This window comes from Ptychodera flava, chromosome 10 (assembly GCF_041260155.1).
Source record: "Ptychodera flava strain L36383 chromosome 10, AS_Pfla_20210202, whole genome shotgun sequence".
NCBI classification, from domain to species: Eukaryota; Metazoa; Hemichordata; class Enteropneusta; family Ptychoderidae; genus Ptychodera; species Ptychodera flava.
Genome location: NC_091937.1, coordinates 19,291,080 through 19,315,106, shown reverse-complemented (window position 1 = coordinate 19,315,106; position 24,027 = coordinate 19,291,080). Strand labels below are relative to the sequence as shown.

Here is a 24,027-nt window from a genome sequence, read left to right as displayed (position 1 = left end):
CAACCCGCTCGAGACGTTCCATAAAGAAAAAAGACAAAACTCGAAATAAAAATATTCATCAAAGTTAGATCAGTAGTATAAGAGTAGATATCAGGAATGACAAGGCGATTGATCGATACAAAATAAATGTCTTGGAGATGTGCACCATACTTGTCTTGTAGCCAGCTCTACGTTTCAGGAAAGGTAAAGCTTATACAGTTTATTCATAAACACTTTGGACGCGCTTGTATAACTATTGTGTATATGTTAGACTAAGAAAACGAACATGTAACGCAATGGGGATTGACTTTTACGAAACGACCCCCAGAGTCATAATAACTTACAAGTTGAATATCAAAATAAGGGTCTTCTTTCTCATATTTGGCAGTCGTATCAAGTTCAACATTCCAGGTTTCATCCCATCTTTGGGGCTATCGATGGTAGTCTGTAAAAAAGTATCGAATCGAGATTCTGTTTGATGGAGGGTACTACAAGGGATCGACAATAAAGATAGGAAGGAGGAGTTTTAAAGAGAAACGTGTGAAAACGTCACCAATTTAGTGATTGTGAGTTCGCTGAGGGCAGTCAGCGTTATATACCGTTCCTATATTCATTGCAAATAAAGAATTGACAAATTACTGCAACGTCCAAATAACGGCTGTAAATGGAGCTATGCAAAGCCATTTAAAAAGTGTCTCACAGCGATTACGGTTTTAACTTGTGGGAAACGTTTTGTATTTGATTTTGTGTCCTCGGGGCAACTTCGTCGTGGATAAAGGCCTCACGCTTGAAATGGTTTTACCACCGAAAGGAGGTGAAGATTAAGAATTGTTCCTTGATAAATACTTCCAGGTTTGCAAGCATTTTTCAAGGTTACTTTAATGGGAAGAAAATACTTCCACCGAGTAATCCTTGGCACCAAATCGATGATAAGGCTCCCTACACCATAAAAACACACACCGGAATTTAAATAAACAATTTCTTTGAGTCTCATGACTTAAGTACTTGAAGGGATTAGGCGTTCGATGTCGTTCGATAGGAAAGAAATATAAAAATAGCTTTGCCTTCGGGAAAAAATCTTAAGAACATTTCATTCAGTATGGCGTTATGGGTCATTAAACTTTACATTGTACCCAAGGCAGGGTGTAGGGAAAGGCTTTACAGGTGTGACGTTTTTGCTCGGTGATTGGGTACTGAAGGTCATGGGTTACTGTGTTCGACAAACTTGAATAGGCTGTTGAAAGTTTCCCCGAGGGAACGTGACTCCTGCGCCCTCATAGGCCGGCGTAAATGGGCAGCTTTCCGACCAAAGATAAAGCATATGACTGCACCAGTCAACAAAATATCGCAAAACAATGATAAGTTGCCCAGAGGCTGAGGTGTTTAGAGCCGACCAAAGTTTTCAGAAAAAAAAAAGACGTGAAAAGGAGCCACTATAGAAGCATGATCTTCTCATGGTGTGACGACAAACGAGAGTCCTGAATTGATGTGGTCTTCGAACTTCCCACTGAAAAGAGCTTCGAGCGCCTTTCCTTAATTTATCCACATCAGAGGAGTTTAGCTCGGGGAAACGTTTATTTTTGAACCGTGAACAGTGGAGACGCTTAGCGAACGGATGTGCTTTACTTCGCTCCAACGAAGTCATGGAAACCTTTCCCCATTGTGACTTAATCATGGGACATAACTATCCAATACAAGACCACAAGATTTAATGTTTGAGAGATTGCCTTACATATTCAAGTTTAAACAACTTATTTTTTCTGACTTTTGACATTCTGACATTGAAGTTGTATTCCACTTTGTTTTTCACGCTAGGGGAGCACTACTGATTATAATGAACAAAGAAAGTTTACATGAAGTTAGGGAAAACTTTTTTGTGAAATCAGGGGTAGATTTAAGATCGGTTAAGCAGCAAAAATTTGAATCGACCGCTATATCAGCAGCGACCCTTTAAAGGTATACTGTCACCTGTTCCAATCTTGCCACAGTTACCATGGAAAGAGAAAATCCAACCAATCACAGATTTTAAGCGGGTGGCCGCTTTTTAAAAACAGCGCCCTCAAAGGGCTTTTTGAATACAAAGGAACGCCCCTTTGATCATATATGGGCATATTTAGATTACAGGTGACTGTATACCTTTAAACGCATCATCGATATCCATCGTTATATTGTGACTGTTCTTTTTATGAAGCTCAAACCAAATTTGTAATGTCGATAGAGAGCCACACTTCTACTTCAACCCCCGTTGAAATTTACTTTCAAACATAATTATGAAACCTAAGTACCTTTTCATGTGGCTCCGGTTTCCAGGAACCATCGAATAGATCATCTGGAAGTTGTACTTTATTTATCTTTGCAGATTTCCTGATAATCCTCTCTGCTTGTTTAAATTTACCCATTGACAGCAACCATCTTGGGGACTCGGGAATAACCCTGAAATAATTGTATTGTGTAACATATATATAGTCAAAAGTAGTTAAACTGTTTAAATTCACTCGGATGGAAATAAATGCACCAATAATGTAAAGTAACGCCATTCAAGTGCAAGCAATAGATCATTATGGGTTCTCTATGATTGTGTCATATGAATGATGAAGATATGACATCAGCAGGATTAGTTTATAAACAATTAATGTACAGCAAAGAAATACATCATCAAAATCTCCTAGGTGTTCATCAGTTATTTACTAAGGCGACTGTTTCGGGTATTTGAAAACAGTACAGTCAACTGCCTTGGCTCCCCAGGCAGTACTGATCAGGTACCACCACCCCTTATATATACATATATATATACATATATATATGTATATATATACATATATGTGTGTGTCTTTGTATGTATGTATGTATGTATGTATGTATGTATGTATGTATGTATGTATTTATTTGTGTCTGTCTGTGTGTGTGTGTATGTATATGTGTGTATACGTACTCACGCAGTGATCACTGGCGCGAGAGGGCAGTAGGGACTACATTGATGTAATCACACTCATACAACGTATCGAGAAACTTCATTTTTACACTACAGTAACTTGTCTTTTATTAAGACACTAATCAACACTGCGTCTTCAACACATATAAAAGTCGTGATTAATCCTTAGGTGGGTCGGGACAGGGTCTTTCGATGAAATGAATAACAGGTCTGTACGGATACTTACCACCAGTAGAGCAGGAAGATGGCATTTGGAATTGTGATGGCTAATTGTAACTTGACCAATCGCGGATGAAGTAAGCAAACACACTGAGCAACATGTAGCCAAAACTGTAGCACACTGGTACCATCTGTCCGGCCAGTGGACGTTTGGACGGTCCAACGTGCTCGGTGACTCAAGTAAATTAAGAAAATTGCAAGTCAGATAAATGAGAGAATGGATCTGTGAAAATGCACCGTCGTATTGCAGAAGCGCAAGTATGATTCGGTGATGAAATCAAGAGTAAGGGTTAATGAATTTTATCAACATATCTAAAACTCTAATGTTCAAGTGCTACTCCAGTCACCGTTTGTCCATGATGATGTCCACGTGATATTGAGAGATATTTTGCTTGCATCTTTCAAGAAGAGCGCAATAACCAATACAGGGTATTTCTTTGAAATGATGGAATAATATTTGATCTACAATAATGTTATGTATAAGTAATCTTCGGCAATACCCGATATCTTATAATCAATATTTCACTCATGCAATTTATTTTGTGCAATTATAATTGTTGTATATCAACGAAACAGTGAATCAATTGATTAAATGTTTACACCAATTCACGATATTGCATAAATCTCATGTATGCCCATGCGCACTTCTGAGTACTCGGTGTGTATTCCAAACATGTTTTTTTCAGAGCGCATGAATAATTTGCTCACCCAAAACAAATCCCGCCAAGTAAATGGCGAAGGCAACGACGAAAAGGAGAAAATTACACACGGCAAAGAAGGCAAAGTTCGTGAAAATGCCATGGCAATTCCCAAGACTTGTAATAATAGCAGCGACCAAATGAGCCCTTGCAAGCGTCCAAATCTGAAATGACAAAAATCTTCATTTCGTACGCTAGTACGTGCCTTAAATTTGAAAGACTTGAACTTTTGCTCAAACTTTCCCAAAGGAATCTTTTGTACCGGCCTTCGAAATCAAGAATAAAAATAAAGGGTTACCGTGCAAAATTTTGTAAAAGAGAAATAAATTACTTATTAACATATAAATAACTTTTAACGACATCTGATATTCAAAATGGCCGCCATCTCTGTGTAAACTCAATGGAGAAATATTACATTTTCGATTTTCGAAAAGATAAGACGGTAAAACGTTTGTATATATATATATATATATATATATATATATATATATATATATATATATATATATATATATATATATATATATATATATATCTTTCAGTATCTTCGTGTTGTTTTACAGAGCATTTTTTACTCACCTGTCCAAAAACAGACCAGAAGTGACTGACCCCACGAGAATACCGATAAAAGCAATGGAGGGTAGCAAAGCGTTCAAGTAGTAACGATCACACACCAAGTCGAACTGCAAACGTGTCCAACAGAAGAAAACATTGATGTGTCAGAAGATTGATCGAATGATCATGTTTCAGAACGAACTCAAATCGTCGAACGAAATAAGAGTGATTGATGGTGCAACTTGTAGGTTGAAACGAAATGTACGCATTTTAGACACGTTTAGTTGGTGACAGAAATTTCTTGCTCTGAAGAGGACGTTGCGAACCTCGAACTCCCCTAAAGGATGCGTCCACAGCAATAATAATGATCGGGAAATGAACTTAAAGTATTATGATACAAAGGAGAGAGAGAGAGAGAGAGAGAGAGAGAGAGAGAGAGAGAGAGAGAGAGAGAGAGAGAGAGAGAGAGAGAGAGAGAGAGAGAGACTTACCTGTTGTGTCGCTGTATGTGTGTATTGCGATCTATCGTAGTCCCATCCATGATCGCATTTTATCGTTTTGCTCTCTGTTAGCCAATCCTCGTCAGCTGAGGCTGAATAAAGTATTTCATCGGTGGTGACGTTGTAGCGATGGCATTGACTGTACTTCCAGCCGACTCCACACGCCTCCGTACTCTCCTCCTTGGGAATTGTCAGGTTCTTGACAAGGTCAACGCACTCCATGGTGTCGTTTGACGAACAGAATGTGACGCTGATAATGTCGGCGTCCGGGACCCGGCACCACGAATCGGTCTCTGCCATCGTGAATACGACAGCGAATTCCTCGATCCCGGGCGGTATTGCCGTCAGCACCAGCAGCACGAAGCAGAACACCTGAAACTTGCCGAACTCCCCCAAGACGTGTTTCAAAACATCGTCATACTCAAGGGTCGAACCTGGAAAGTGATACGCTTTCATTAAGGCAGTTCTTGCCTCGAAAGTGAAAGACTTAAAACTTTAAATTTTGCTTAACATTTCCTCAGGCAAACTTCACGCGTTCTCTTTCAAAAACCAAGAATAAAAATTCGGGCATCATCGTGCAAAGTTTGGTAGTACAGAAACAAATTGCCCAACATTTACCGATATTTGAAAACAAAATGGCTGCCATCGTTGTCTTGTCTCTATTGGGGGGGATAAAGGTACTCCACACGCCATAATTTTTAAAACAAACCCTCAAAATGGCAGGGCAAAATAATACTGTAACACTTTGAGAGTAGGAATCTGTCCTCGAAGCGCACGCTACCTTAAACAATTTTAGATCAGATTCTGTGTATGATTTGTGTTTTGGAATCCAGGTGATTATATGATCTTCATCAATCAATATGGCACCGAAACAGAATACTTAAGATCTTTACCTCGTGACAGCTTTGAAAACGTCTCTGAAACGATCATAACAAAAACTTGCCCGAGAATTGACCTCTCCTATGAAAACTGTCGTTGATCAGCTTTCGTTGAGTACCAAAGGTCATATATAAGGTGAACGCTCATCGAAATTACAGTTATACTGGTTCTTAGGAGCGGATCATTATCCCCCGACATGTGTTGTTTCCTACGTTTAGCTAGAGTTTCACATGAATGAGTCATCGCTCCTCCAGGCCACCACAGTGATAGTTTTGGCAAGCGTTGGTCCCTTTTAATACACTCGGAATTTGTAAACAGTCTCGCAGCAAGCACTGGTCCCAGGGAGTGTCGACCACCGAAAAAGTAGAACAAGCTTCCGCTAGAGTCTAGAAACTAGTTTGCTGTATAAAATGACCACGCTGTCACCAATGACCGAAATATGTCTGCTGTGATCTAACAGAATGGGAGGGCGAATAATCCTATAAAAAACGAATATTACCTTGTTTCTTCGGAGCCATTGCTCGGCAGGCCAGTCTTGAATTGCTACACGGCGCCGCGGACGTGTAGCGGTAGAGTACCTCTGACGTAAGCTATCCGAACAATCAGGGTGCTCGCGAACAAGGCACTCCTGCAGATTTATTGCAATGCCTTCAAGCCGCGCTCTAGATTCAACACTACGCATTGTTATCAAGACCTCGTTCCACAAGTTAGTCGGTCCAAAATCCTCAAGCTTCGACGGTGGGCGCGTTTCAGCACAAAAGGCCTCTATTGAAATTACCTGGCGCATCAGAGTTGACTTGTTGGAAGTGACCGTTGAATGATCAACTACAGCATCTAGGTAGATCAAACATGTTGAATTTCACCGCATCCTCACCGGTGATGTGTGAGAGAGCGCATAGCACGGATCACGTGAGCGGCCCGAGTCGATCTGGAGAACTCTGGCGAGTGAGTGCATGCCTATAGAGTGCACGCCACGGTGCAGAGCTGTGTGTTGTTCGGCCAAGGTAAATAAGTCGTGCGATTAAGGTTGCCCGACCTATCCTAATTTTTACCCCAAATATTTGTAGCCGTAGGTAAACGCGGAAGTGAAGTAAATAAATCTAAATCTTTGCGAAAAATACAAATTTAATACACGAGAACTTCAGTGAGACCTATTCATTGTTGCGGGTTACAAACAAGCAAATTACCAGTTAGCGATGTCCATAACGTGTAATCAATTTCATTCTGCAAATATGACAACGGAGACGAAAAAAAATATTTGGCCACTTTCTGGCTGCCGTTAATAACAAGCTGACCTTCCATTAATTTCAGAGGAGCGTCATCGAGGTTTTCCTTACTGTACACCGCTCTAGCGATGTTGCTGGGCCGTACCGTGAAGTCCAGCAGACTGATCTCGGCGTTGCATGGGCGATGAGGCTATGGAGAACTTCGACATAAAATGTATTATTTTGCTTGATGATTTGATGTATTTTGTAATAGTTTACTCGTCTGTCACTTTGGCAGTCAAGACATAGCATTGATTAATACCAGTCATCAGAATGAATGAAGACTTTGAATTTCCTCTGTGCAAACTTTAATGATCTAAAAAGTTGAGGATTTTTTTTTGCGTTTAAGCATAAATGATTGAGTCCAGGGACCCATTTGACCCCTGACCCGGATGTCCTAGATTCAACACGGGTTCAAATGGATGTAATTAACTGAATCAGTGTAAAAATCGTCCAATTGCCATTGACACTCAGACAGCATACTAATCTCCATGGCAACAACGAAACGTTAAGGTTCAACTCTTATAACAATAATATCTTGTAGGTTATTGCATGCGCTATCTGGTGAAACAAACTTAAAAAAATACTCATTCATCAGACTGTTTTGGAGGCGAACGGCAGAAGTAAAACATCGATATTTATCATATTAGATATATTTCCTTCGACCGGATCATCAGGCTCAGCCTCTAGACATATAAAACTTAAATTTACCTCTTGTTACACTCAGCTGTTTTCACATATGGCTGTTTTATCATGATAATACGTGCCTCGTGGCAAACAGTTTTTACACTTTTGATAAAACTTTCCTTCAAAACGTTAAAACCTTTCTTCACGGTTACTGTGCTCATGGGATTCGAGAAACACCTTGTATCTGGAATTTAAACAAAGGGATTTGAAATAAAAAAGGGCCGCTATACCACTTGTAAATTATGCATTTCCATCGTTCACAAATCGACAAGAGGGTTGAAACTTTATTTATTCATAGAGTTCCAATGAATCCACGCAGGCAGTCCAGTAAAGTAAAATGCCTCTTAAAGGTATACAGTCACCTGTAATCTAAATATGCCCATATATAGTCAAAGGGGGGGGTCCTTGGTATTCAAATGCCCATGTGAGGGCGCTGTTTAAAAAAACGGCCACCCGCTTAAAATCTGTGATTGGTTAGATTTTCTCTTTCCATGGCGCAGTCTACTTTTAGGTATATGAAGTTCGCGCCTCAAAATTAAACGACAACTTTTGCACACATTTCCGTCAAGTAAGCTTTCAACCATTCTTTTTCAAAATCAAGAACAACAGTTGGGGTCACCCTACAAATTTTGGTACGAGAGAAACAAATTTCCCGATATTTAAGGATATCTGAAATTAAAAATGGCCGCATTCCTATGCTCTGATCTAAGCCGGTGGTAATTGTTTACACCATGCGCTTCAAAATGAGCCCCCGCAATTGGTTGGCCGAAAGAATAGTATTACTTTAAAAGTTTGAGGATCCGACTATCTGTCCCCGAGGCGCCATCCGTCTGCTTTATTCGAAGCAAATTGAGAAGAAGTTCACATGAAAGTGTCGTCTCCCAAGGTGACCTCAAGTGCTGACAGTAATCTCATCTACGTTACATATCACAATAGACATTATCAGGGTATAGGTCAGGCGAGGGTTGGCGCACAATAGTCACCCTTCTAATGACGCTGCAATGGCACAATCGTTACGTTTCATGTCAGGATGGTATCTGTGCGTCACTTCGGGTAGAGATCCGGTCGGGGCATACGATAGTCACCCTACTGACAGCCCTACAATGGCACAATCGTTCTGTTTCTGGTGAGGATGGTGTCTGTGCGTCTTCGGGTAGAGGTCAGGCCAGGATAGGCATACAATGGTCAATCTACTGACAGCGCTACAATGGTACAATCGTTCCTTTTCAAGGTCAGGACGGTGTCTGTGCGTCTTCGCACACATCAAACGTGTGATGATATTCAGTTCAGATTTGTTTTAAATGTAACAATATTCTGTTCTGATTTTTGAAAACGAGTTATATAAAATAACATCCACACCACGTTTTCAAGGAATCTATTTCGTGTCCATGTAAATTTACCTAAAATAAACCATTGAAAAAAATCACACCAAATCAATCCAATTCATTCGCTATGGTTAAGGTAGGGCACCATTTTACAAGTGGTATAGCCACAAAATGATGACGTAAAATCGCAGTACACAAAATAATAATAATTAATATAAGTATTATATAGAAATAATAACGCGAATAATAATAGGTTCAATTTCTGTGAAAATTTCACCATAAGGGTATTTTGGGTCGAAAAGACCAAATATGATATCGATTTCACTGCCCCATGTTTCCATGGTAACCATTTTAGGGGTTGAAAATTTCAGTTTTTCTAATATCCAATGAAAAGTTACTTTGATTGATATGGAAATTATCTAGTGGGGGGAGTTCGGGTCAGAGAACACAAAAAACAGACTTATTTTAATGTTTTGACACTGCATAAAAACATGATAATACTTACCGTATTAGCATGGATTAATGTCTGTATTATAGCTGAATAGTGCATATACAGATGAATACAGTCAAGAATCCATTGCTTGTATTCAGCAAGCCTGTATTCATGTGGATTCATGTGAATTAACGTGTATTATACTATAATACAGACAACTCATTAATGTGAATTTATCTGTATTATTGCGTTTTCATGCAGTGTGAGTTGTCATGGTAACTATTCTTGGATTGAAAATGTTACGTTTTCCCTAGTTCCTATTAAAGAACTATTGATTGATGTAAAAATTGACAATAAGGGTTTTTTCTGGTTAGAACACAAAAGACTCACACTCATTTTAATGTGAGATGTTTCCATGGCAACCATTCAGGAGTAAAAATTACCATTTTTTCAAAGATTCCACCTAAAATCCAGGAATCAACAGAATGTGTTATATCAAAGGTATATTTTGGGTTAGAAAGACCACATATCCAGTGTAAAAATCCAGTAATCAACAGAAATATTATACCAAAGGGTTATTTCGGGTTAGAAAGACAAAATATGATATCCATTTTTACTGCCCTGTTTCCATAGTAACCTATTTGCGTTTTAAAATTTCAATTTTTTCCCAAAGTCCAAAGTAATCCCAGTTACTATGCAAATGCTCTCCTAAGTGTATTTATAACAGCATGAACTCCATGTTCATTTTTGTTTTATGTTGCCATAGTAACCATTTCGGTAACCACAGTTTTTTTTATTTAAAACCATAGACCCTCGAGAGGGTCTATGTTAAAACATAATTCACTGTTTTTATTTATTTTATGGATTTCTAAGTAACAACTTTTAACATTTGTTCCATAATAATAATAATAATAATAATTGTGATTTCTTTGCCTACATTCTAGAAAGAATAATAAAGGTCTTCTGGCCAGAGGTTTATATGTCTTTCTTTCATGAATATGACTTTTTTTGTGTACCGTCTATTTACTGTCTGTTTTGGTTTTCCGTTAATTTTAGTGTGTTAGAATTAATTTTACCCAGACCAGAAATAATTTTTCAAACATTTTAATTGTGTTTCATGCAGTCATCCCAAATAAATGTTATATAGTATATTACTAACTTATTATGCATTTATCGAATTAAGTTTATGCCTTCAATAAATTTTATGTTTTGAAATTAATTCTACTAGTATCCGAACCCAATCCTCCTTATCACCCAATGTACCATTATATTTATCACAAGCAGTTACAGTAGCGCACAGTTTTGTTGTTTTATTTAAAACATAATTCACTGGTACTTATTTATTTTATGGATTTATAATTAACAACGTATAATAATGTTCATTTCATAATAATTTATTTTGATTTCTTTGCCTCATTCCAGGAAGAATAATGAAGACAAATTATTTCTGATTGTTTAACTAAAGTAAAATTATGGCCATGTAGTGGTGCATTATATTTTGTGAGACTTGGCGTGACCCCATAAACTCTATGATTCTGATATTTGAATATTGAACTGTTATTAGATTTCTATATAATACTTATAGCCCCTAAACTTGTAATAATAATTAATATAAGTATTATATAGAAATAATAACGCGAATAATAATAGGTTCAATTTCCATGAAATTTCAGCATAAGGGTATTTTGGGTCGAAAAGACCAATATGATATTGATTTCACTGCCCCATGTTTCCATGGTAACCATTTTAGGGTTGAAAATTTCAGTTTTTCTAATATCCATGAAAAGTTACTTTGATTGTTATGAAAATTATCTAGTGGGGGAGTTCGGGTCAGACAACACAAAACACCAGACTTATTTCAATGTTTCGAGTTGCCATGGTAACCAGTTTGGGATTAGAAATGTTACTTTTTCCCTAATTCATATTAAAGAACTATTGATTGATGTAAAAAATTGATAATAAGGGTTTTTCTGGTTAGCACACCAAAAAAATCACACTCATTTTAATGTGAGATGTTTCCATGGCAACCATTTAGGAGTAAAAATTACCAGTTTTTCAAAGATTCCACCTAAAATCCAGTAATCAACAGAATGTGTTATATCAAAGGGATATTTTGGGTTAGAAAGACCAAATATCCAGTGTAAAAATCCATTAATCAACAGAAATATTATACCAAAGGGTTATTTTAGATTAGAAAGACAAAATATGATATCCGTTTTTACTGCCCTGTGTTTCCATAGTAACCTATTTACGTTTTAAAATTTCAATTTTTTTTCCAAAATTCCATTAAAAGTAATCCCAGTAACTATGCAAATGCTCTCCTAAGTGTATTTATCACAGCATGAACTCAATGTTCATTTTTGTTTTATGTTGCCATGGTAACATATTTGGGAACCACAGCTTTTTTATTTAAAACAATAGACCCTTGAAAGGGTCTATTTTAAAACATAGTTCACTGTTTTTTATTTATTTTATGGATTTCTAAGTAAAAACTTTTAACGTTTGTTCTATAATAATAATAATAATAATAATTGTAATTTCTTTGCCTTCATTCTAGGAAGAATAATTAAGATAATGTACATTGGGGCCATTGTTATCAAAATTTGTTTTCCGTTTATTTTAGTGTGTTTGAATTAATTTTATATAGACCAGAAATAATTTTTCAAACATTTTTAATTTTGTTTCATGCAGTCATCCCAAATAAGTGTTATAGAGTATAGTACCAACTTATTATGCATTCATCGAATTAATTTTATGCCTTCAAATTAATTTTATGTGCTAAATTAATTCTACTTGAATCTCAAATTAATTTTATGAACCCAATTCCCCTTATCACCCAATGTACCATTATTTATCAGAAACAGTAGTAGTAGCGCACAGTTTTTTTTTTGTTTTATTTAAAACAGAATTCACTGGTACTTATTTATTTTATGGATTTATAATTAACGACGTATAATAATGTTCATTTTATAATAATTTATTTTGATTTCTTTGCCTCATTCCAGGAAGAATAATGAAGACAAATTATTTCTGATTGTTTAACTAAAGTAAAATTATGGCCATGTAGTGGTGCATTATTTTTTGTGTGACCTGGCGTGACCCCATAAACTCTATGATTCTGATGATTAGCTAGATCTCCCCTTTCCATGGTAGCAATGGCTAAATTTGAACATGGTCCCTGTATACCTTGAAACATTTTTTTTAAACCCAGCAGGCCAAGACAAGGGGAAATATTACAAGTTAAATGTTTCATGTTTAGTATTGCCCAGGGCTGGAAATTAACTTTTTTTCCCTGGTAGTCCACTTGGGCAACCATATTCTGAAGTTAGTAGCCCGGTGACACGTGGCTGGTACATGGTAGCCCATGCATATTTTAGATCAGGGGTATCTTTTTTCGTTAACCAGACAAGAAAGGGCTATTTTACAAGGTTCTGCCCATGAAGTGAATTTTCTAGTCTTTTGATGTGTATACTCGCACACCTTTAATGCCCAAGGAAACAGGTGTAATGGACGACGGTGGGATTCAAAAGTTTTGTGACCTATAAACAACCTTTTTCACTCTCACAGTTGTATGCAAAATTTACACTTGGCGCACGAGTTATTGGAACACTAAATTAGGTAATTACCCAGCAACTTGGCTGAGTACTTTGCAATTTGACCTGGCATTTACCTAAACAAGAGTCTGTTTTATGATGAAGACTGATAAGATATCCACCACACTCAGCAGGCAGCTCCTCCACTGAGTAAACTACCGTGGCCGAAAACGACACAGACCCTCTTCAGTTTGTAATTGCGTCGTTCTGTTAGAGCTGCGTCGTTCTGTTTTGACCTGCACTCTTCAGTTTGTAATTGCGTCGTTCTGTTTGAGCTGTGTCGTTCTGTTTTGACCTACGCTCTTCAGTTTGTAATTGCGGCGTTCTGTTTGAGCTGCGTCGTTCTGTTTTGACCTGCGCTCTTCAGTTTGTAATTGTGTCGGACTGTTTGAACTGCGTCGTTCTGTTTGATCGTCGCTCTTCAGTTTGTTTTGTTGTAATAAAGGGAAAGCAACTCCACACATCGTTCATATCTGAGTTGCTTGCATTTTGTGTATGATTCTATGTGTGTGTATATAATGTTTAGCTGTTTTATGTAAAGGGTTGATTAGCCATGGCGAGACGTACCCGTAATTTACGTGTCTTGCTGTTAACCCACATTGGAGCGGAGAGACTAGCGTTACACTGCGATCCTTTGAAGCTACGTTTCGAAAACAGAGTTTTCTTCATCAGTCACTTAAAATTCATTTTTGATTGGTGAGACATGTTGAATGATTGATTGATTTTATGTGTTAATATGTTGTTCCACTGAAGTTTGTTGTTCAATTACGGAAGCTATGTCTACGATTTGGTCTTGTTGTGTTTGTGTATGCTCATGTGAATCGGAGTGCAAGCTATTGCATCTTTTGTGAAGTCTGGCATTTGTAAGTGTATCGCATACTTCTGTTCCTTCTGTATGCGATTATTTGTTGCTCGAAGGTTTGCAGCATGAAAAAAATATTTGGGACAAGATTTCACTGACGTTCTTGATCCACGGCTTAAATAGTATAAAATCATGGACTTTTGTATAAAATACAGCAAAAACGGGCTAAGTGTCAAAGACACAAGGAAAAAAAGCTGGAGCAACAAAAAAGGACCTCGAAATCAAGAAAGTGAAATAAAAAAACATGAAAAGACATTGATGAAGTTCAGAGAGCTTTAGATGATATTTACGAAGTCAAAACACAAGGTATTATTCAACGTGCTAGAGTAAGATGACATGAGCTTGGTGAAAAAGCAATACTTATTTTTTGAAGCTTGAAAAGAGATTTTATCGAAATTTATACCAGACTACATATTGTTTTCCTAAAGAAAAACCAGAAGAGTTCACTGGCGATTTGCATATTTCTTTACTGTCAAAATTACAGAACAAATATTTGTGAGGGTTATTTGAGTCTCAAAGAGTGCTACCAAGCTTCAAAAAAACATGTCCAGTAATAAAAGCCCGGGGAATGGCGTTTCTGGCCCTTGTATGGTAATTTAATTGTACTGATTTTCAACTATATGTACACGTCCATATGGAGAGTTGTCAGTGTCAGTTTCCCAAAGACAAGCAACCATTACTTTGATTGATAAAAAAGAAAAAGATCGTCTGTAGCTGAAAAGTTGGGGACCTATTTCTCTTTTAAACTTTTATCATAAAAATTGTTACCAAGGCCCTTTTAATTCGAAATTCAAAGTTTTATCGGAAATAATTTACCCAAATCAAGCTGGTTAATATGTGAAGGGTCGCTACATCGGTGACGCTGTTTGCAAGATTTAAGACTCAATACACTTTACAAAAGAAAAACGATATTCCTGGTATTCTACTTAGTATTGATTTTGCCAAGGCATTTGACTCTATCGAGTGGCCTTTCCTTTACTTTGCTTTAAAGAAATTTAATTTTGGTGAATCTTTTATTCTATGGGTCAAAGTTTTATACTGCGATATTTCTAGTCATTAATAATGGTGTCACCTCTTGTTAATTTTAAGTTAGCAGCGGTTCATGGCAAGACAAGGTGATACTCTTTCACCTTACTTGTTTTTAGTTTAGAAATTTTGTCCATCGCCATTCATCACAATAAAACAATTAAGGGCATTCAAATCGAACAAAATGAGTTAAAATTGCACAATATGCAGATGACACCACTCGAATGTTATCAGATGTGAAATCTGCCGAAGAATTTCTCAGAATAGTTGACTCATTCGGCAACATCCCCGGCCAGAAGATCAATAAGGAAAAAAGTGACGCACTGTGGTTAGGTAGTAAGAGAGATTGTATATACACACATTAATGGACTCAATGTACCGCATCATTTAACAAAGGTAGAAACGATGTGTGAAGTTGCCCTCACTTTCCTTCTTATAAAATTGCTCAAAAATGCTCAGGATGTAAACTGTCTGCTCTACCACGTGTGGCAAGTGATGATGACGACCTCGAGGTAGCCTCGTCCAAGGGTAACAGTGGAGGCATAACCTCTCTCCCTGCTATTTAAATTACAGTAAAAACATGTTGTTACTGTGCACATTATCTTAGGGAAACAGTTCTTGTCTAAAAGTGTAGACAAAAAAGAAAATTCTTCCGTTCTATTTATTTATAACGAAGGTCAAACAAAAGCACAAAGTTGAGAGAAACATTTCCTACAAAAAGAGCACAACTAAAAAGTATAGGACCCGCTGGCATATTCTGGTAATGTACTTTGAATCATAGATTGAGAATGTCTTTTTTTTTGTAAGTGCTATCCTTGTTCTTTATCTTTTGTCTGTGTTCTGTTTCCGTTGTCTTTTTCGTACCTTTTTCTCTTGTTTGTAAATTATATATATATATATATATATATATATATATATATATATATATATATATATATATATATATATATATATATATATATATATATATATATATATATATATATATATATATATATATATATATATATATATATATATATCAGTCTAGTAAACACAATACGAACACAACCTTTAACACAATAAAACAAAGTTAGACATCCTAGCTTCCAGAATGAAAGAACAAACCTTCAGTGGGACAACATAGGAATACGTACAATCTACTATTATACCACGAAATTTATCCACTGAACCTGACTTGAGGCGATTGACAACGAAAGTCTGGCAAACGTTCGAAACATAGCGTTAGTGTCGTACGCAATGTCTCAACTCTGGAGTACAGACTGCACTGACATTCATATTCAGCTGTCTCGCCGTACCTATTCTGCCATTGTACAGACTGCACTGACATTCATATTCAGCTGTCTCGCCGTACCTATTCTGTTCTGTACACAAGACAGTGAAACAAAAAATACAGACCACCACACATTAAACGCAAACAACCAATATGTGAACGATGTGTGGAGTTGCTCTCCCTCTACTACCTATGACTCCAAGGGCACCCATGCCAAGTTCCAATGGTATTCTCCAAGTGACCGTTCAATGTTTGTTACAAAATGTTTACTCCAGTACTTCCGTGTTATGCTGAAAACAAACTGAAGAGCACAGATCAAACAGAACGATGCAGTTCAAACAGAACGACGCAGCTCAAACAGAACGACGCAATTACAAACTGAAGAGCGCAGGTCAAAACAGAACGACGCAGCTCTAACAGAACGCCGCAATTACAAACTGAAGAGCGCAGGTCAAAACAGAACGACGCAGCTCAAACAGAACGACGCAATTACAAACTGAAGAGCGCAGGTCAAAACAGAACGACGCAATTACAAATGTAAACTGAAGAGGGTCTGTGTCGTTTTCGGCCACGGTAGTAAACTGATATGCCTACACTGCAAAAAACATTTTTGACTGGCAGCTGCATGTAGTTGATGGGAGAATTTTGAAGGGCCGGAATAAAATGTTGTAAAGTGTAAAACATGATTTGCCGCTGTCATTTTGTGTCCTGTTTTTGTATAGATGCATGTTCTTACCAGTTTTTTAATCACAATTACATACATTGAAGAAACACTGACTGTCAGAGCAACCATCCAATCATATTATAAAAATGGACGGTTCCATCAACGTCGGTGGTGAGCTCATGGAAGGTGGTAAATTTGACGAGTTTTGTACACTCTAGATTTACAAGAGATGCTGCGATGTTTCAATTCCAAATAACATACAGAGGCAAAACCTGTCAGGTTCAGGCCCAGGACACAAAATGAGTACAATAGATTGTGTTGCATCATAATATTTATTCCCCCTTTTCACAATTTTCCCATGAACTAGACGCCAGTTGAAAATGGGTTGTTCCAGTGTAGGCATATCAGTTGACTCAGTGGGAGCTGCCTGCTGAGTTTGGTGGATATCTTATCAGTCTTCAGAAAATAAAACAGACTCTTGTTTAGGTAAATGGCAGGTCAAATTGCAAAGTGCTCAGCTAAGTTGCTGGGTAATTACCTAATTTGGTGTTCCGATAACTCGTGCCCTCGCTGTAAACGTCGAAATGACAACATGACAACAATATGGCCTTTTCAGCACTGAGATATACTGTAGCAGGGCTAAAAATAGACCATGGCCCTTCTGTTGGGAGGAGGCATACGTGTCATTGTGATTGATACATTATTATCAAAATGCAACGAGAATGCATTTTTATTGGCCATCATACCATGTGCCTGTCATTCAAGTACGTCAGTTCAGATATGGAAACTTTGTTGCAAAGTTCCACCGCACGGCCGGTCGTACTATATCGTCTCTACTATGGCAAATTTCTATGCCCAGCTGGGTTTGACTGCATTTATCTAGCTCGTCCCAAAGTGACGGACGCATCTTTCAACCTTTCAGCTTGGTGAAAAACGCATTTATTGATTCGCCAAAGGCCTGTGGACTCGCTTATTTTTGCACAAATGTGCTACATGGACATATGAAAAAGTTGTTGAATACTCACTGTTTCAGAGAATCCGCCATGATAAGAGTTCTCAAATCAAAAACTGTTGCCGAGCTCGAATACAAAGGTCTTCTCATTAAATTACGTCATTGTTATACAAGAGTTAGCATTCCAAAATCTGTCACCCTGATTTTTTCAAAGTTTGGAGAAGGCTGGCATTTCCATCTGAATGATTGAACGACGTGAAACGCAAAATTCTATCGCATATTATCTGGCAATATGTACAGTAGAAATAAATGTATACCGTTGCTCCAGGTACGTATACTCCACAAAATGGCCACAGGCGGCGTGAACTTTCTGAAAGGATTTCCTAAACGTCCCACTTGTTACCTTAGGGACTCCCCTGTGATGTCCTGAAAAGTATTCTCTGCAGTAATTCCAGTTTCTGTCAACATGCAAAGCTCAACGACAAGATTATAGCATGAGACGTAGTGTACAGACTACACATTCACGCGCAGTAAACTCAATTGCGCATGCTCATATTGGCAGACTACACTGGCCAACGAGTGCGCACGCGTGAAGGTATATTTGCAGCAAATACACTGGCATGGCAAATTGGCATGGCATAGACTCTCCACAGTTGCTGTGCCTTATTTTGTGCACGCCCACGACTGCCACGATGGGCCTGCATTCGAACACCTCTTTTTCAGAATTTCCACAGCTTCAACGAACTGTTATTAGATTTCTATATAATACTTATAGCCCCTAAACTTGTAATAATAATAATAATAATAATAATAATAATAATAATACTTTATTACCATGTAAAAAAACGAAAATACAATGGAATTCGGGATGGATCTGCGGAGCTCACGCCAAAAAAAACAAAAAACCAAATAAAATATAACACACAGACAAGTTAAACCAGATATGAACTGAATATGCTCACGTGTTTTATAACAGGTTCATTAATAGTAGTACGCTTCACAGAACAATAAGATATATATATGTTATCACTAAATGAAGCAGGTTTTTTCCAACATCGCACCATACTCTCAGATTTTAATCACTAATTACAAAACTTTATTTAATATGCAAATGAGCTGTTAATTAACTTGACACTGCTCAATGCTTCATGGGACAATTAGATATCCATCAGATCAACATTTGTAGCACGTTTTATTTAATTTAGTGCAGTAATTTTAGAGTAATGTCACTAATTACAAAGTTCATTAAATATGCAAATAATCCCTATATTAACTTGACACTGTTCAATGATTCAAAGCACAATTAAATATTTATCAAATCAATATCTGTAGCACGTTTCACAAAATTTGGTGCCGTAATTTCAGAGTTATATACCTAATTACAAAGTTTATTAAATATGCAAATGAACCCTTAATTAACTTTACACTACTAAATGCTTTACAACACAGTTAGATATCTGTCAGATCATTATATGCAGCAGTTTTCATCACATTTGATGCAGTTATTTCGGAGTAATATGACTACTTATAAAACTTCATGAAATATGCAAATGAGCTAATTATTAACTTGACACTGTTCAATGCTTCTCAGTACAATTAGATATTTATCAGATCAACATCTGTAGCAAGTTTCATCAAATTAAACGCTGTAATTTTGGAGTAATATCACTAATTACAAAGTTCATTAAATATGCAAAAAACCCTTAATTAACTGTACACAAGTAAATGCTCTACACCACAATTAGATATCTGTCGGATCAGTATCTGCAGCAGATTTCATAACATTTGGTGCAGTTATTTTGGAGTTATACCACTAATTACAAAACTTCATAAAATATGCAAATGACCTATTCGTTAACTTGACACTGCCAAATGCTTCGAATTCTCAGTACAATTAGATATTTATCAAAACAATATCTGTACCCAATTTCAAAGACTGGGTTCCGTAATTTCAGAGTTATATACCTAATTACAAAATTCATTAAATATGCAAATGAACCCTTAATTAATTTCACACTACTAAATGCTTTACACTACAAATAGATATCATTCAGATCAGTATCTGCAGCAGATTTCATCATATTTGGTGAAGTTTTATCGAAGTTGTATGACTAATTACAAAACTTCATAAAATATGCAAATGACATATTTATTAACTAGACACTGTCAAATGCTTCTAAGTATAATGAGATATATATCAGATCAATATTTGTTGCAAGTATCATCAAGTTTGGTGCAGGAATTTCAGAGTTATCTCATTGATAACAAAAGTTCATTAAATATGCAAATGAGAAGGTAATTGACATGACACTCACAGTATCATCATAATGTTCTGAGATTGTCATCTGTGAAAAGTTTCATGAAATTTTGTGCAGTATTTCTTGATATATGTCTACACTGTCATTACCGTCTCCATAGGGAAACCATTGTACGGAAAAAAACGATATTGCATAACTTCATTAATATGCAAGCCACACTAACCAAAATCTAATCAGTTCTTGCAAGTAGCATACGGTACCTGTGTACCAAATCTGACTTGAATCTGTTCAGGCGTTTTTGAGTTATCGTGTAAACAGACAGACAGACAGACAGACACACACACACACACACACACACACACTAACACACACACACACACACACACGGACAGACAGACAGACATCGCTATGACAATAGCCCACGTGTTTACACACGTGAGCTAAAAAGACACCAAAAGTAAAACTACAACTCGTTTAAAAGTCGAACAGCTGTTGGATAAAAATTATTTTTGAAACGGTTGGTTTTTGCCCTAATAGATCTATATCGAGTGCCTGGCGGTAACAAATCAAATAATGTACGTGCTGGATGAGTAACATCTCTATTTATTGAACTTGACTTCCTGATGGCGCGGGTCTTAAAAAGCGAGTCAAGAGATTGAAGATCATCGCCGATGATTTTCGATGCTGTCTTAACAATCCGAGTAGTACCACTATACCAAACCGTAATCGAAAATGTAAGGACACTCTCGACAACAGCCCGGTAGAATTTTGTTAACACCGAAGCTTTTCAAACGGCGAAGGAAATAGAGGAATAGAGTAATAACGGCAATGTGTAGTGAGTACGGTGATTTGACGTCATCATTTTGTGGCTATACATGCTAGCAAAATGTAAATCGGGGACATCTATTAGGACTCTCAAACTTTTCGATACCTTTTTGTCTCCCACTCAAGGGCTCATTTTGAAGCTCAGGGGATAAAGTTATCACGGGCTTCTTTTTGTGAAAATCGATGATATATTTCCCTTAGAGTTAACACACGCATTGTGGGAATTTTCAATTTAAAATGTCGATAATTTGTTTGCCAAGTAGTAAAATTTACACGGTGACCCTCCCCGATTTTATTTTTGATTTTGAACGAGAATAGTTGAAAGTTTGCCCGAGGAAAGTTTGAGCACAAGTCTTTCACTTTCGGGGCGCGAACTACCTTAAGTATACGAATAAATGTACATCTAAAGCAGAACCAGATGTGAACTGAATGTGCTCACGTGTTTTACAACAGGTTCATTAATAGTACGCTTCACAGAACAATCAGATATCTGTTTTATCATTATATGTAGCAGGTTTCATCAACTTTCGCACAGTATTCTCAGAGTAAAATCACTAATTACAACACTTAATTAGATATGCAAATGAGCTGTTTATTTACCTGACACTGCTCAATGTTTCATGGGACAATTAGATATCTGTAAGATCAACATATGTAGCACGTTTCATCAAATTTAATGCTGTAAATTTTTGGAGTAATATCACTAATTACAAAGTTCATTAAATATGCAAATGAACCCTTAACTAACTCGACACAGCTCAATGTTTCATAGCACAATTAAATATTTATCAGATAAATATCTGTTGCAGGTTTCACTAAATTTGGTGCCGTAATATTAGAGTTATATATCTAATTACAAAGTTCATTACATATGTAAATGAAGCCTTAATTAACTTTACAGTACTAAATGTTTTACACCACAGTTAGATATCAGTCGGATCAGTATCTGCAGCAGATTTCATCACATTTGGTGCAGCTATATCGGAGTTATATAACTAATTACAAAACTTCATAAAATATACAAATGAGCTATTTATTCATTTGACACTGCCCCATGCTCCGCAGTGTAATTAGATATTTATCTTTAGCAGGTTTCACCGAATTGCGTGCCGTAATTTCAGAGTAATATACTTAATTACAAAGTTCATTAAATATGCACATGAACCCTTAATTAACTTCACACTAACAGCTGCTTTACAACACAGTCACATTTCTGACGGATCATTATCTGCATCAGATTTCATCAAATTTGGTGCATTTATTTCGGAGTTATATGACTACTTACAAAACTTCATAAAGTATGCAATAATGATATTCATTAACTTGACACTGCCCAAAGCTTCTAAGTACAATTAGATATATATCATATCAACATTTGTTGCATGTATCATCAAATTAGGTGTAGGAATTTCAGAGTTATTTCACTATTTACAAAAGTTCATTAAATATGAAAATGAGCAGATAATTAACATGACACCCACAGTATCATCATAACGTTCTGAGATTGTCATCTATGAAAAGTTTCATGAAATTTTGTGCAGTATTTCTTGATATATGTCGACACTGTCATTACTGTCTCCATAGGGAAACCATTATACGAAAAAAAATGATATGTCATAACTTCATTAATATATGCAAGCCACACTAACCGAAATTTGAACAGTTCTTGCAAGTAGCATATGGTACCTGTCTACCAAATCTGACTTGAATCCATTTAGGTTTTTTTGAGTTATCGTGTAAACAGACAGACAGACAGACAGACAGACAGACACACACACACTCATGCACACACCGGGGTAGACAGACAGACATCGCTATAACATTAGCTCACGTGTGTGAACACGTGAGCTAAAAACAGTTCCATGAATAAGCCCATGACCAGAATCTTTTAATTAATATTTACCAATGTCAGAATGATACAGTATTTAACATTTGATAAAAATTATATACAATTAATATTTTGCTGAAAATTTGAACCATTCGTCGTACAATTGCACACATTGTCAAGCTTATTGCTCGACCATGATGCTGCGATACACATTACTAAAACATGTATGGCTGTGGCATTCGTACTACGCTTAAACAGCACACACGGCAAAGCAATTTTTACTGGAACAACACCGACAATTTAAAAGCAGTTTGATACATTTCCATATCGAAATGAAAATAAAAAGTTATTTTAGAATTTGAAAGCTGGCGAGGTGCTCAATTTCAACTCATTAAAACGTCAGCATTCGTTTTTCTTCCATATTGAAATAGTGACGAATCGGTTTGGAAGTTTTTCACCTCTCACAAGATTACTTGACTTCAATCGAGGACAGGTAATGGTGACGTCATTTATTTGTGACATCAGCGGCAAAAAAACCCCAGAAATTATCAGCCAGGATGCTCGCATGATATAAAAGCCCGCCCCAGAACTTCTATATTTTGCACATCTGGATTTTATGGAAGCTGTCACATTAAAGGGGTACAGACATCGGAAATGCGCATGAAGGTCGTATGGGATCCACACGACATAAGTAAACACTGTATCCAAGGTACGATGGTAATTGATGAAAGTTAAAACATGTCTGTCATAATCTACATCGTATAATTTAAATGTTGGAGCTATGATGATGAGGTGCATCTAGATATCGTGCGCGAAATACATTGTTTGTTTCTACTTGTTTGATAAAAAATATAGTTTGAAATCAAATGCAGCTTATGTCAAAATGCTCACTAAATTGTGTCCACCACAGCCTGGCGTTTTCCAATCATTAGTGTCGAAATCACAACGTAGATTTTAACAAGCCATTTTCGAGTACTTAGCAAATCAAATATGGCCACCGCAAATATACGCGTGAGCGCCTGAATTTAATCGACCAAATCCCATAATTATAAATATTGACATTTTCAAAGACAACAATGCTCGATGTCATTTGTTTTTGCTAACGGGGATTTCAGGGCGGAAAAGAAAAATATTCTCCTTTTACAGAAAAAAGTCAATGAAAGTATTTTCAAAGCTACAGCTATTTTTACCTTTAAATATCAACATTTGACAACTTTCTCAGTTTTTTGGTTGCATTTATCAGTTACAGTTTATTGGTCGACCTGCAACAGCGT

The 24,027-nt window shown here is 36.8% G+C and overlaps 1 protein-coding gene and 1 long non-coding RNA gene across 2 annotated transcripts in view; both read right to left on the bottom strand.

Annotated features, from left to right (window-relative positions):
- Positions 1–329: 329 nt before the first annotated feature.
- LOC139141441 (uncharacterized) lies at positions 330–4,514 on the bottom strand. Its single transcript, XR_011554176.1, has 5 exons — positions 4,408–4,514; positions 3,839–3,992; positions 3,138–3,305; positions 2,265–2,412; positions 330–424 (listed from the first exon to the last, which is right to left on the bottom strand). It is a non-coding gene; the product is annotated as an uncharacterized lncRNA (long non-coding RNA).
- An 11,275-nt stretch (positions 4,515–15,789) lies between these two features.
- Positions 15,790–24,027, bottom strand: part of LOC139142174 (organic cation transporter protein-like) — a 19,171-nt gene continuing 10,933 nt past the window's right edge. The window contains exons 11-12 of the mRNA XM_070712028.1: positions 23,438–24,027; positions 15,790–15,825 (exon numbers count right to left, since the gene is read on the bottom strand). The exon at positions 23,438–24,027 is cut by the window's right edge and continues 499 nt beyond it. The gene's annotated coding sequence lies outside the window, so the exon portion shown is untranslated. The remainder of the gene's footprint in view (positions 15,826–23,437) is intronic.